Source organism: Amphiura filiformis, chromosome 7 (genome assembly GCF_039555335.1).
Source record: "Amphiura filiformis chromosome 7, Afil_fr2py, whole genome shotgun sequence".
Lineage (NCBI taxonomy): Eukaryota > Metazoa > Echinodermata > Ophiuroidea > Amphilepidida > Amphiuridae > Amphiura > Amphiura filiformis.
The window spans coordinates 70765108-70781799 of record NC_092634.1 but is presented as its reverse complement, the minus strand read 5'-3'; positions in this window follow the sequence as shown (position 1 = coordinate 70781799).

Below are 16692 nucleotides of genomic sequence, written 5' to 3'. Positions count from 1 at the left end.
TAGAAATTACGGTAATAAAGTTATGACTCAATTTAAAAATAATACAAATGAGCTAATTAATAGAAAATATCTCAGCTTCCTCGACATCTTTTTTCAAAATTTTAATAAATAGAAATAAAGTTATAACTGAATTTTATAAATAAAAATGAATTTGAAGCGGCCTCAAAAAAGGAAGCGGACGGGGACCAGTAACATGTTTTATTTCTTTATTCGGCCTTATCATATTTACCAATACTATTAACAACTGCGTGAGACATGGAATTGTTTGGATTGCAAACATTGTAAACTTTATCAAGTGGTACTAGTCTCCTACAAAGCCAGTTTCTGTTGGTCCTAACAATCGTCGTTCCTAACAAACATGTTTGTTCGGGATAGCCACACACAGTCTGGCACGAGACTAAGCCATCACAAGGAATGATAAATTGCCTAAACGATAAATAAGCAAATAGCCTAAACCCTTCCAATTTCGATTTGTGAAGCCGTGTTTTGAAAACCAAATAATGATGCGTAAAAATCCACTCGTGTCATGACTGATCTGCTTCTCTTTTTTGGCGTTTTTCTCATTAAATTAGGGTCCCGTTTAAATTCAAAATAAACTGGTGTCTAGATGTAATCACAGTTAACACACCAGGAAAATTATAGAATATACAACAACCTAGTTACGCCTGTTCAGCGCGAACAAGCATGATGACCTGGTCGTATCGCTTAGATGTGATTTTCCTCACGGATCACACCAACAATGTAGTAAGTAATGCGGATGTCTTCAAAATCTAAAAGTTACTGTAAAATTTTAATTACTTATCCTACTGTACTCAAAGTATAAATTTTCTGAAGGGAAATTTGACGAGGATCCTAAATATGGACTTATTTTTTTCTGTATGGGTTAGAGGCAAAATGTTTCAGCTCAAAATATGTTGAATTGAAAAACAAAATTCTAACATGCTTTGGGACACCCTGTATTCCGAGATTATCAAACAGCCGTGATTTTGGTTTCTTCTAAAGTCAGTAGGCTCCCCCTATCCTCTAACCAAATGAATGCTGTTTACTTCCAGTTTGTTACTGTAAGTTGGTAATAAACAATGCATTAAGTAACCCATTTTTATCTGAATCTTTTTATTCCACCCTGTATAACTTGAAGGTCACCCTGTATAATGAGTTAAAATGTGTATTTATTTGAATTGCTTATGCCTTCAGCTTTCCACAAATGTATACTTTTGCTAGTTTAGGGTTGATAATTGTGGATATAATCTAATTAGAAATTCGATTGGTGTAAAAATTCATAATATTTGTGGTGTATCGCTAAGGGTGGCGAGCTCAGGACACATGGCCATAAGTATACTTTAATACGTTCAATAGCATATTTCAATAGCTAGACCACAACGTCAACACATAAAATGACAAGATGGCCTGCATGACTCATTAGAGAGTTTGCGAAATGAATTTGAAAATGGACTTCAACTGGAACGGCAACTTTATCAATTGGATTTCTTGCTCAAACTTACTTTAACGCGAACGTCTTGGTTTCTATACAAACAGCGTCTTGTCCTTTAAACCAGGGACTTTTATATCATTGTGCGATCATAAGAAAGGCATGTAAAAGCGACTGCAACAAAAATCCTCCCCTTTGTTTGCTCAAGAGATTTGTTGGTAACACTTCAATAATAATAAAGCTCAATTATTCCAGTAAACGTTGTTAGCTTTGTCAAGTTCATATTTCCATTTTTTGTGTTTAGCGCGTTTTTACTTCTTTGCCTTCGAGAAGTCAATGGGTATAGAAATATTTGAAATCGATTTCCATATTGTTTCATATCAATACAAACACTGTAATGAAACCAGAAACAGCTTGCTACAAGTGTTAAGTTTCTAACAAAGGATACAAACAAAGATATCGATAATGACGTCAGTCAAGGGCTTAGGCAGGAAAATAGGAAACCATCTGACCAAAACCAAAACCAATACTGAAACTCCATACTGAAACGACAGACAGCATATAAGTACTTCAATGGATATCTGTCACCTGCTTAATGGTAGTCTATTTTGTTTTGTTTTATTTCTTCTTTTCCCTTGGTTACTCATTCATTGGATGTTTTAAGGTATCCTCTGTTAAGCGTCCATGAGGCCCAGGGGTCACATTAAAATATACATCAAAATACACATAAAATATACATCAAAATAATTTAACAAAAAATTTAAATACATAGGATTCATAAATATATATAGGCATACACAATCATATTTACAATTATTATAAAATAAATAACCAACACAGCTCATCAAATTTAAATACAAAGCACTTTTATCAATTATCAGAATTTGGAAGCAAAAACCCAACAAAATTTGGGAAATTTTTCAACAAAGAAACGATTTCAGATTCCATGATAGTCTATTATTATGCTACTCACAGCTTCCAGTCCAATATTTCAGTAGCTTATATTGGTCACAGAATTGTGATACACTTGACTGTTCAATATTCCATGATGCACATTTCAAGTACAAATGAAGTGTTTTCATATTAAGGTAAGCTTACTGCACAAATCATAGTGTAGCAAACTTCTGCGAAGTAAACATTATTTTACAACGTTGTGTGTCTTAATTACACCTCTACATAACTAAAGTTGCTTGTGATATTCAGGTGTTTTATTTAATCATTTATTTCATTCATTTAGGCCTAACTAGTACCCCCATTTTGCAGAATGCTGGTTTAACATGTGCCACTACTATACGTTTACAATCTGTAAAAACATTCATCAAACATAAGTTAGGGCCTACAGTAGGGCCTATATGGATATTGATTATGAACCAAATTAGTCATTATTAAAAGAGTAGCCTAGGCATTCTAGTGCCCGTTTCTATTCATCGTTATGTATTGTTCTCCCGTGCATTATTTTCGCGAACTACTTCGTGTGCAGGTTTATATAAACCTGCACGCTACGCGCTAAACAATGCATTATCTAAAACCCGCACGCTAAACAATAGATTTTAGATAATACGTGCACGCTCAAATACTAGAAATAGTACTTTCACATAACTATACTGTATAACTTGTCTGTTCGATATAATACCATCAAAAAAGTACGAACATACATTCTGTGGTGTTAAAATAGTTATAGGTTATGGTATTTTTTTCATGCACACGATGTAAATCATAGGTTACAAACTGTGTTCTATTTTGCAACTATCATTGCCATAAATTATGATTAATGAACTCAAATAAATCAAACATCAAATGAGAATAATCGAGCTTCTATTAATTAAAAGGTCTAAAACAGGTGGACCATAATTATACAAGATGACACCATTACAAAATATTCAGCATTTGTGATGCGATCAAGCAAAATCAGTCGGAACTCGGAAATATTGATTTTGAGATATAGCAAAACAAAGGAAATATTTCCTTTTGCTATCTATTATTTTGGAAACTTTTTAATTGCTCATATCTTTGGAACTGGTTGTTCAATTGTAGTAGGGTTTTCTGCAAAATCCAGCTTTGCAAATGTTTGTTACTATCCTATAAGAAACTGAAAATTTAATATTTCCGAGTTCCGACTGATTTTGCTTGATCGCACCACATTTTACAAATGAAATACACGTAGGCCTATATCTAAAATAACACACACCCGGGAAACACACACTAGCGCATAATATCATGATCAAGCTTTATAATACTGAACAAATTGTAAAATTCCACTGTCGTGTGTTTTAATATAAGTAGATTTTAAAGTTCAAATTATAGAACTATAAAGTCCAGTTGATATTGATATAAGTTTATCCTCTCATCTCCATTCACCGTAGTACTAGTGGGACTTCAAAATCGATCGTTTCCAGCTCAACTGGTTCAGTGCTCTCTGTGTTCGGAACCACGATATTAAATGATCACAACATAAAGTCAATTGGTTACAAACCATGATTGAATAAGTTACTAAAGTATGACGTATGGCGCAATCGATACCATAGATATCTACCTTATACAGTGATTGATTTTCTTGACCAGTTAAATGCTACTGGTCAATGGCCTGATGGTGTTTTTAAAATTTAAGATATTTTCCCTAATATTCAAACTAAATATAATGAATGCAGCAATTAATATTGCCTATTGTTTTAATACACTCAAAGTATATGACGGATAATGTACTCGTGCAAATGCATTCGGCTCGAGAGCTAAATGCAATAACTCCACGGCGAGTGCGACATAGGTCTTTTCATGTTGATGGTTTGCAGTCATCTGTGATGTAGACACCCAGATCCTTCTCTTCTTTGGCTACCATAATTTCATCTTCTCCTAGGACGTAAGATTTCTCTGGGTTATCGTTCCCTAGATGCATGCATTTGCATTTTGATGCATTGAAACGAAGAAGCCAGGTATCTGACCAGTCCTTGAGTTGGTTGAGATCATCCTGTATAGCATCGCTACCTTCAGTGCTGTCTTTCTTGACCCTGTTGTACAGTTTGGTGTCGTCAGCAAACATTTTAGTTGTTGACGTAACTACCTCTGGCAAGTCGTTGACGTACAATACGAAGAGTATTGGCCCTAACACTGACCCTTGCGGTACGCCGCTCATGACATCAGCCCAGTCCGACAGTTCTTTCCTCACTCCAACCTGTTGTTTTCTGTTCTAAAGAAAGTCCTTGATCCAATCCAAGATCTTGCCAGAAATCCCATATGCTCGCAGTTTGGAGATAAGCCGTTTATGAGGGACTGTGTCGAAGGCCTTTGCGTAGTCAAGATATATAACATCTACTCCGAATCCTTCATCTAAACTTTTTGTAATGTCTTCCAGAGTGGTGAGTAAGTTGGTCATGCATGATCTTCCACTTCTGAACCCATGTTGATCTTCTGAGAGCAGATGATGTTGGTTGACATGATTAAGAATGGCATCTCTCAGTAGCGACTCCATGATTTTGCAAGGAACACTGGTAATACGGTTTTGTTGAATGAATTTGAGTACTCCGCCATATTTACAGTATGATACGTCATAATCATAGGTGATTGATTATTTGCATTGGATGTCTTGAATACGCTGGCGAAGTTGTGTAATAATCGGATTAATGCTATAACAGTAGGTGAATACAAGTTTTGAATATATCGCGTTGCAAAGCCCCATTCCGAGTGATCCCAGCGAAAGTGGGAAAAAATCAAATTGTTACTTTCATAATTTTTTTTAATGACAAAAATGGCCAAAAAAACAAGAAAACGGCAGTATCGACGAAGTTGATGCCCCATTCAAATACATGTAGCTAATTTATATATACTGTCAGTATATAAATTACAGATTCACGTAAATGCATTATTTTTGTCTTAAATAGGCCTACTCGGCTTTCGGCTGAACCACTAGCAGAAGATGACCTTTGAAATTCTTTTGTTGCGAGTGACATGGTCAGTTCCAACGCTCTGCAGGGTCTATTGTTCTATTGTTTCCGATCAGAGCGCTGACATATTGGAAAATGTTGCCAATTAATATTCATGAGAGTGTACATTCAACGTCCAGTTTGCGAAATTGGGTGAGTTGTGTTTGGTAGGTGTGAAATACATCTGACTGGGCGTTTTAATTACGTAACGAATAAAGGCATTGACATCGTCGAATGGCTGCCCAGTGCTGTTATGTGTTTAGTTATTATATAGGCCTAATAATTATTATTAAATGTATTCATCATTCCTTTATTTTCCCTTCTCTGTACTTATTCTTTCCTAGGCCTACATTTTATCACTCCCTCGCTCTCATTGTCCCCTCTCACCCTCCCTCTCTCATTCCCATCAGTTCCCTTATATTTCTATTTATCTACTTGTCTTTATTATATCTTTTTATTTCTCCCTTCCTCCAGCCCTCTCTCATTCTCCATATCCCTCCTTCCCTCTTCCTCCCTCCCCCCTCCCAAGACTTCTCACAGAGGTGAATCTGCCCCTCCCCAACCCCCTCCCCTCTTTGGGTACGCCACTATTTCTATACCAATCTCCTTCTTAAAATAAAATTAAATGGAAATTTATTAAAAACAACCTATATAGGCCTATACTTATACTTACATGTATACGTTTAGCGATTACCATTAGGCCTATAGATATATGGACTGTACATGGCAGCCTTCATACATTCTAATGTATAATCGATCACCAAGAGCATTCAATTTATTTAAATGAAACACCTATCGTCAGGTGGGTGGTAAAGATGATTGCATCGACAGCTAAAGCCTCCTTATAGTCTTCAGACCCACACAAGCACACATTTGGGATACATGAGTACAATGGTACCACTTTACACATGACTGCCCTTACACATGACTGTAGTGTGGTCACTTATTGATACTCGCCTGTTGTGTAGAGCGTTAATATGATGCCGGATCAGTGACCAATTTAATGGCGGAACCCCTTTATTCGAAACAATGGTACCACTTTTATGAATAGCCTGTCGCAACTTCTAATCGGCATCAAACGAACAAAAGATTACATAATCTATTGCGACTCTATTTCTATTTAAAAGCTCTTTGGTCAGTTCAATTCACGCCGAGTGTCCTTGACAGGTTTGACTCTGCTTCAGTGGTCATGAAAGAATTCAAAAGATAATCTCTGCCCCAACAATCCCAAGCAATTGTCTGAAACTGCTCTTCGGATGATGTATCATAAGAACTCAGTCGTCAAATGATGATAGTCATATAACCATGGAGGTATATAAATAAATGGAGAATGATCGCCAGAATTCTAATCTCCTAAGTGGAGATTATCCCGTTACCTCTATTCAATGAGTCACCAAACTTGAATTGACCAGCCACTTCAGCCAAGCTATTGATCTCCACGATGGTTATGAGCCTCTACCATAGTTCATTGATTGTCACTCCCAAAATTTCCTCATAGGAATTGACCCTACATTGACCCGTACCGGAAGCCTTGTAAAAGAGACTGTATAATGACGTCAGCTAGTTAATCAGCTGTTCAAAGTCACCAGTTTTGATAGCTTATAGTTTCAATGTATGATCGTGCGAAAACCCGAAGAAATTCGGATGTTCTGTTCTCAAGTTATGAAACTGTTTTCTACACTAGTTGTGCCGTAACTTGACAAATATACTTAGTTTTCATGTTCATATATTAAGCTTTTAAGGGGGTCTGAGGGAGTTCAAATATAGTGCAAATGAAAGCAAAACGTTTTTACCTTCCGATTGTGAAAAAAATATGTTGGGCCAATTTGGGCCATTTGAGTTACGAGCGAGCAAAATTTACCGGAAGTACTTCGGAATTCAAGCAAAAGTAATGATCAGACAATCTTTTCTAGAGAGAAATTGATATACGGAATGTATAGGCCCTACATACTTTGTTTAAACAGTTTCTCATAGTTAAGTGTATGATAACCGTAATTTTGGTTGAAGCTTCAAGTCAAATTGATTGAGTGCAAAGACGGATAGGGCCTATGTCATGTTATTGTTTTTAAACTTTTAATTCTGTATTGTCATGAAATCGTATAGGCCGCCTAAATCATCATCATTAAACTTCTCATTTTATAATAAATAATTATCAGTATTTAGGCCTAAATGATTATTAATGTTATTAGGGGGCTATCATTTTCTTTGGAGGGAGGGGTTCCAAATATACGTGGGGGGGTCATAACTTTTGGAGAAAAAAAGTCATAATTAAATTTTTCATGACCAAAATGTAGGAGTCACAAGATGACAACAGATAAGGTGTTTCTTTTTTCAAAAAGGCTGATTTCTTGATGCAATTTAAGCACTCAATTTTTGGCGAAAATGAGATTTTGATATCAAAATTTTATGAAACATGAGCACTTTCCAATAAGTAGGCCTATAAACTTCATTTTACCCCATTGAAATCAATGGCCAGTGAAACCAACGCACTGAATGGTCTATTGTTCTATTGTGTCCGATTTGAGCGCTGACATATTGGAAAATGTTGCCAATCAATATTCATGAGAGTGTACATTCAACGTCCAATTTTCGAAATTGGGTGACTTGTGCTTTGCAGGTGTAAAAATACATCTGACTGGGCGTTTTAAATACTTTCACGCGACTTTCATTTGATCACTTATTGACAGTAGCCTGCTAGGTAAAGCGTTAATACACTGTCGGGTCAGCTTACCGATTTAATGGCGGAAGCCCTTTGTCCCAAACAAAATGTACCTTTCGATGAATAGCTTGTCAGATTTCAAATCGGCACAAGGTTTCAATGCGTTACGTAATCTATTTCCTCTCCATCTTATAATAGCTCCATGAGTGAAACAGACTTCACAATGTAATCAGCTTAGCATAATCAATATAAACCTGAAATTGCCTATTCAACAATAATTGGTCATAACCAACGTAGTACAAAAGAGGCTTGGCTGGATCATTCTCCATTTATATACCTCCATGATATAACAGTACGACGGCAACTTCGTGACCTCTTTTGTTCGACAGAAAATTTATACGGGTTGGTGAACACGAGTTACGTAACACAATGTTGAAATTTTAGCAGGCAAACACGTTTTATCAAAATAGCTCCTGAAATGGAAGACACGGGTCGTATATTGCTCCATTTATGTACCCTGACCACAGATAAGATATCAAACATTTGTGTAAAGCAAAAAATAACTTGTAAAAGTTGAATAAATGGAAAATAAAGAAGCTTGAACATGTCCAAAGTATCTCGGAAAATGAGAAAAAATTGCATGTCACGAACACAAAAATGTTCATCAAGCAAGAAAAAGCGCCGGAATCAAAAATGGGTGTCATGTTATAGAATAACTAAAGTTAGCTTGCCTGAAAATTTCGTGAATTTTGGTTGGGGTATATTGTTAGTAGCTGTTAGTCGTATATTGAACATGTTGAAATGTTTGTCTTTGTGCGTGACTACTGTCACGCGATATATTGTACGGCCGATGTTTTTCCTGCAAAGAAACTTTCATAATTGTCAATCGTCCATTGTTGGTTATTTACCTTGAAAATAATATTCCCAACGTTCAAACAATTTTAAAGTCAACAAAGGTTTGTGTTACATTATTTGGACGGTGTTAATTCATTCCAGAAATATATTATACACGAGTGAGCCATGAGTGGGAATAAGATTGCTATTATTACCTTACCTATCAAGTCACTGGTATGGCTTTGTGGTAAATACCGGGGGTTAGGCCTAAAATTTGGAATTTCGGTCTTGGTTCGAACCCCGCTAGCACCTCTCTTTGATTTTTGATTTTATTTTAACTCATTTTTTTAAATCCTAGTTTTCATATTTTTATTAAAGCCATAATATACGATTTCGGGCAAATTTGAAGTTTTGTTATTCCAAAAATTATAACAATATTTATAATATTAATAAATAACTGTCAGGAAGCAGAAGTGGCGAGATATTATGAAAGAAAACACCTAATATCTTGACCGCTTAACTGTGGTGTTCTATGGGGGTTAAATAAGACATTTAAGTTAGTTGCTCTACCTAGAAAACGAACTTGGCTGATTCCAATTTAGGTGTAATCCGAGATGTAAGTTGGACATTGTGTAAAAATGACAAATATGCCAAAATATTAGGTTTGAAATTCGTGCATCTCGTGATTTAACATGTATGCATAAAAGCTCATAAAATATGTTGCCGATAGGGGAGGGGTCTAGTCCAATTAAAAAATCGTGAAAATTTGTGTTGACGTTCCTTTATTTGATAGGCCTATATATAATCTTGAACTTTTAAAAATTACTTAAGTTTGACATGCTTTATTTGAAATGATTTCATATTGAAAGTTACTGAACTTAAGAGGGTACTACACCCCTGACCAATTTTGACCCTATTTTTACATTTTTCTCAAAAATTATAGCGCATTGGTGACAAGTAAGATATGTAGCCTATATTATAGGGGCAATGACTACCACTACTGCACTGAAAAATTCAGCAACTCAAGGCAAGTAGTTATTGATTTATTGATCAAATATTGGTTTTCCCTCATTTTTGACTGTAACTCCATAACTGTTGTCTGTGCTGAAATAAAATTTCAGTGCAGTAGTTGTAGTCCATGCCCCTATAATATACATATCTTATTTGTCACCAATGCGCTATAATTTTTTAGAAAAATGCAAAAATAGGCACAAAATTGGGCAGGGGTGTAGTACGCCCTTAAATGAATTTTTTTTTAAAGATATCAAATCGAATGTAGGATTAGGCCTAAATATGAAATACTTAGCAACAAGAAATAAATCATGAAAAAAAGTGGGCCTTCAAGCTGACATTCATTAGGCTTATATTATTAAAGACAAAAGGGAGAGAAAAAAAGAAAGAAAAACGAACTGAAAAATTCGAAGAACAACACGGGAATCGAACTCTCAACCTTTCGCACTGCAGACCTTCGCTCTGTCCACTAAGCCATCGCATCTTGTTCTTGATGCATAATTTTGCTATCTTATTTCTCTTTCAACATGTTCAAGTATCTCACTCAGCAACAATCTTTTCAAAACTGCTTGTACTTCAGTTAAATGAGATGATACTACCTTCTTTGATGACTACAATATTTTGTTACACAATAGAGTATTTTGTATTAATAAAATATATAACAAATTAACAATAGACGTTTTTAATTGCTATATTGATCAATATAACATGTATAATAGCTAGACCCGGATAATAGACAGCGCCGGTTGGGATCCATTTCGTGAAGCATCGTGACACTTGCAACGTGCGCGTACGACACGAAGACTCAAAGAACGCAACTTTTCAACCTACGACTAGGTTGTTCCACCGCTCATTTTCGCTGAAAATTTAATACAAGCTCTGGTTAATTAATGTTTATCATAACAGAAAAGCATTAGACCGGCGTTTCCTCAAAGCTGTAGATATAACCATTTTAGTGATCGTGACATGCATTTTCTCTCATTTTTAGGCTACTTCGCGCACCAAAAGCATTCATTTTTTCCACAATAATTCAACTTTAACACGTTATTCTTTGCCTTATACTCATGTTTCATATCTTATCTATGGGCTCAATATGGAAATGAAGGGAGAAACGACTCATGTATTCCATTTTTTTGATGTTTTCTGAAAAACCGTATTTGCCACCTGATTTTCAACATTGCGTTACGTAACAGCAGAGGTCACGCCGGTAAAAATTACCGGAAGTGAGCTAAGTTGCTGTCGTACTGATAATGACCAAAAGATTATTACTGACTATATCATTGAAGACTGAGTTCCGCAGTCTAGTACAAAATCTGAATTTTGATGATTTTTACGATCGTCCGGATGAAAAAACCACTGAATGGGCCATTAGTACCCTCTCTTTACCCTGGCAATATGAATAAAAGAAAAATAAAGAAAAAATTAAATAAAACAAGAAAAAAAAGTCAAAGAAAAGAAACAATAAAAGAAAAACAAATATGAAAAGTTCGAACAATATTTGGTTTATAAAATTAATGTGACCGTGATGAGGCTCGAACTCACCACCTTCTGATTTAAAGTTCGAAGCGCTCGTGTACCAAATTCTGATGCCTTTCCAAGTGAGCTAGATGCTCCTGAGATACAAAATAAAAATAATTCCATAATGGTACAGCGCAACAGAGCAAAAATGCCCAAAATTTAAAAGCTATATAATTTATGAACAATATACACTACACATAAAAATACTAATACAAGGGAATTTCAACATAAGAATCCAAACAATTAAGTACCAACATGCACAGCTTTGTCCTTATATCACATTTGGGTTTTTATCATATTTTTATCAAACCTCTACTGTGATTGGCAGCTGATAATGGCCATCCATTCAGCAAGTGGCTACTAACTGACCTTGACAGGCTTGAATGAGCACTGTCATCTGCTACAGAACCATCACACTCTAGGACCTGGTCACTCCATAATGCTACAGAGAGCACAGTACTTTGACAATGGAGTGAAATTATTGATTAGGTGCGGATTTTAAAAGTACAGCTTCTATGCGTGTATAGCAAAAAATTGGAATAGAATGTTTGGAATCATGTAACTAAAATACTAAATGCATTCTGCAAAATGTGCTCTGACCAATATATAAAGCATTTCATTAGCTTTAATTTGACATATTGTTGGACATGTTTGGAATTATGGTAAATCATTAAATAAAATATTTATTAATTAATCAATTATGTCAATTAATTTGGGGGGACAAGCCATTTTTTGGCAATTTTCCTATGGGATTTTTAAAATTTTGCAATCGATTGCGGGTGCGGGCACGTGCCCCCCCCATGCCCCTATGACGCTACGTCAATGCCCAGAACAAAATATAAATTTCTGACATGATCGTGCTCTGGGTCTGAACTGTTTCCGTTTGAAATCTTGATGGCAAATTGGACAAAAGAAGCACATGGTTCTACTTGACCTCCTGAAACTTCCGGGCATTCCGAGGAGGGGTCAATCAAGGTCACATGGGGTCAAATTTTCAGAGTGCTCCAACTATGCCAAGTAATATATCAAAATACTCGTATGGTCATGAGGATTCCAAAATGTATAGTTTGTTATGCGTCAGACCTTTCTACAGTACGACAGCAACTTTGTGACCTCTTTTGTTCGACAGAAAATTTATACGGGTTGGTGAACACGGGTTACGTAACACAATGTTGAAATTTTAGCCGGCAAACGCTTTTTATCAAAATAGCTCCAGAAATGGAAGACACGGGTCGTATATTGCTCCATTTATGTACCCTGACCACAGATAAGATATCAAACATTTGTGTAAAGCAACAAATAACGTGTAAAAGTTGAATTAAATGGGAAAAAGAAGCTTGAACATGTCCAAAGTAGCTCGGAAAATGAGAAAAATTGCATGTCACGAACACAAAAATGTTCATATCATCCAGCAAGAAAAAGCGCCGGAATCAAAAATGGGTGTCATGTTATAGAATAACTAAAGTTAGCTTGCCTGAAAATTTCATCACTTTAGGTTGGGGTAGGCCTATATTTCTAATCGCATATTGAACATGTTGAAATGTTTATCTTTGTGCGTGACTACTGTCATATATTGTACGGGCGATGTTTTTCCTGCAAAGAAACTTTCATTGTCAATTGTCCATTGTTGGTTATTTAACTTGAAAATAATACTCCCAACGTTCAAACAATTTTAAAAGTCAGTTATAATTCATTCCAGAAATAGAATACACGAGTGAGCCACTGAGTGGGAATAACATTGCTATTATTGTTACCGAATTAATCATATCTCTGGTATGGCTTAGTGGTAAATACATGTATTTGGAAGTTCGATCTTGGTTCGAACCCCGCAAGCACCTCTCTTTGATTTTCGATTTGATTTTAACTCATATTTTTAAATCCTAGTTTTCATATTTTTATTAAAGCCATAATATATACTATAAATAGGGGAATGTTGTATCTATGTATGTATCTATGTATCTATGTAGGAAGCAAAGAAGCGAAGAATAATTATAATGTCGTAAAAGAATATTTTATTACACGAATTTTCGGGCCTCGCCCTTCGTGAGCCTAGGTAAAAACGCTTGTGCTTGCGCGACGCCTACTTATTTTTTGTACTCGCACACGCGTTTGCGCATTTTATAATAAATTATATTTTATTTTCCGTCTTGCGCGTCATGTTTTCCAACTTAAACATGTTTAACGCGCTGGATTTGTATACGCTCTACCCGCTTGTCGCTCATGTGTCGCTTGCGTGTCGCTCCCACCATTCACCTGCGCTCGCGTTTTAATCATGTTTTAAATGTTTCTCTTGTCAGTTGGAGGGCCATTCAACTTTGACGCGCTATTATTAAACTGTACGCTATGAATACGCACACAACGAAAATTTAAATTTGCTTGGTTTGGGTTGCAGTTTTAAAAGCTTCCAAAATTCTCTCTACAACTCTTAACGCGGCTGTGTACTATAGACATTGTTTCTTTCGCGAAATTGAGTTTTTTTGATATGTTTATACTTTGTTATGTTTTTATAAATACAAAAATGAAAATCCAGATTTGTAAACTCCAACTGCAATATTTTAAGGATTTTATTTCACTATTCCACTCGTGTTTGAAATTGAAAAAGAAAGAAAATCTTTGTTGTACCAGCCAGGGTACACGCGCGCAACAACGCATCGCGTTGCGTATCGCGCAAATTGTTAACGCACAAATACGCTACGCAAACGCAACGCTTATCTGTATGCGCGGCGCATCAATATGGAAACACCACGGAAGCACTGATTTCACAAAAACCTAGTGGTCAAATGGCTCCGTTTTAGCTGATAAAATGTGTGTTTTTTCAAGTTCTTTCCCCCGATTTAAATATCAAGTTATGAATGGATTTCGCTCAAACTTCTCAAGGGGCCGTGTATTTACCAAATGTTCATGTAATGTAAGGTAGAAAAACGAGAAATGCCGCATTCTCCTGTGAGCTCCGATCCAAGTGCAAAATGTGACCACTTTAAACTTCAACGGCCATTATTTCAATGTTCATTTTCTCGGTAAAATGACGATTTAGGTACACGATAACTCAATAAATACAGCATCTATAGGTAAGCAAATATGATCATTGTAAAAAGCATGATCGACTCAAGAAACGGTTTTCTCGTTTTTTTATATTTTGGTCTATTTCCGATTTTAGGCATCACTTTGTGCAAATAAGCGTTTGTGAATTTTAAAAAGTTCAATTTGATGCCTTATATGGTCAATATCTCAAAAATAAGGCCAATATCAAAAAACTAAAAAAAACGTTTTTGGAATGGAGCCTCAAAATTGAGCTAAAAACAAAATAAAATATTTTGGAAAGAGTGTTTTTTGTTATGATGTACCTAACAAATATTGCCAAAAACTCACTTTTTGTGATTTTCTTCAGAATTGTTGTTTTTACCCCAAATCTGTATTTATATTAAGATTTATTGATGTCTTGCCTTCATAAAAATGTATACTTTTATATGTCTTGCGCGAATAATTACAAAGTTATTGCACTTTTGCTACATGCATGTCTGAGAGTACACAGCCACCTTAATAGCTATATATTTTATATATAACTACAAGAAAGGCTTTCAACATTCCATATTTGTTCACAAAAAATACCGTAACTTTGCAAGGAATATGATATGGGCACATAAACTCAAATTTTTGTCATGAATTGAGATAAAAGAGTAACAAAAACTGCGTTATTTTAAAAATGGTGCGAGTTCATATATCAGGAATTTGCATATGATTAGAAACATGGCTTATTATCCTCATATTAAAAAATCAAGATTTTTGGTTGGTTAAGACAAAAACCTGCCGGGATGAAAAGGGTATTTTACAAGACGGAAAAATACCAGTATTCAGTAGGCCATGCGACAACAACATTGAGAAGGTTCATGTGAGCAGTGTTAAACTGCGCTCGCGTATTTCACTGAACGCAGATGAATGGCGCGCTTGGCGCAACAAAGTCGCGCGCGTGTACTCGTTCATGGTGTCAAGTCACGCGGTATTGTTATGAAGTTGTTTACTTAATTTTCGTGGATGGGCCTAATCTGAGTAACCAATTTAAACAATTATAACAACTTAGAATTTTAAGTTCAAAATTTGGGACAAAGACTAATCGATAGATAAAGGTTGAAATTACTTGTCTGGCTAAAAATTAGAATGATTAAAGCGTTAAGACAGAAAATATCCGGGTTAGAAGTCCTTAGCAACGAAAATAAATTTGAAGGTAATGCAAACGCAAAAATCATGAATTCTAACGACAAAAGTAGACAAAATGGAAATCAAGTAGAAATTGTGAAGATATTTTCAATACAATTTATTTGTAAATTGCCCAAGATGATTGGCTACACATAATACGATACATTTCAAATTGAAATTTTCCGCGGGAAAGGTAAAAAAGCATACCCAAGAGTGCGACGTTCATTTTTGCAAAGGTCGCGTACGTTAATAATTTGACCTTTAACGGAAAACGCGCATGATGGCCCTCCAACTGTTGTGTAGGCCTCACAACACTATTTTTGTCACCTGACGAAGGGCGAGGCCCGAAAATTCGTGTAATAAAATATTCTTTTACGACATTCATGACATTATAATTATTCTTCGCTTCTTTGCTTCCTTCATCAAATGTCGACGCAAGTACAAACAACATGAAGAGGTAGGCCTACTATAAATAAAAAAAGAAAACAAAATGAGGACAAACAGGCTGTACGAGTATGTGGGTTATAGTTAGTCACAAAATAAAAACAGGAATAAAATAGGCTAAAGAAGGAAAGAAAGAAACTCTTCTGGGAAATGTAAGAAAAAAAAGCTATAATAAGATCAGGAAATTTAGATAAAAAAACTATTAAACTGAGGACAGAATTAAATAAATAACATGACAACGGGAAATCACAAGCTATGCAGCAAATAAAAAAGAAGCTAAAAGGGAAATGTAAGAAAGGACAGATTTAGAAAATAACGGGAACGGGATTGAATAAATAAAAAAACATGGAAACGGAAAATCGCAAGCTTAGCAGCAGAATTTTTTTTTAATGGAACAAAATTGGCCCATGTAGAAGAAACTAAAAAGAAAGAAAGAAGTTAAAACGGAAACGTAGGCTTAAGGAGGGTCAGGTTCAGATAAATAAAATTTACCTTTTCAATGATTCTACATGTTCAGTAATTCCTCCTGTTTTAGTGAACGCTCCCATTACTCACCTAGCGGGGACCCGCGCGTAGCGCGGGTGTCCCGCTAGTATTTATAATATTAGTAAATAACTGTCAGGAAGGTTTTCACGTTACATTTGAAGCAGAAGTACGGAGATAAAAATGAAAGAAAACACTTTAAA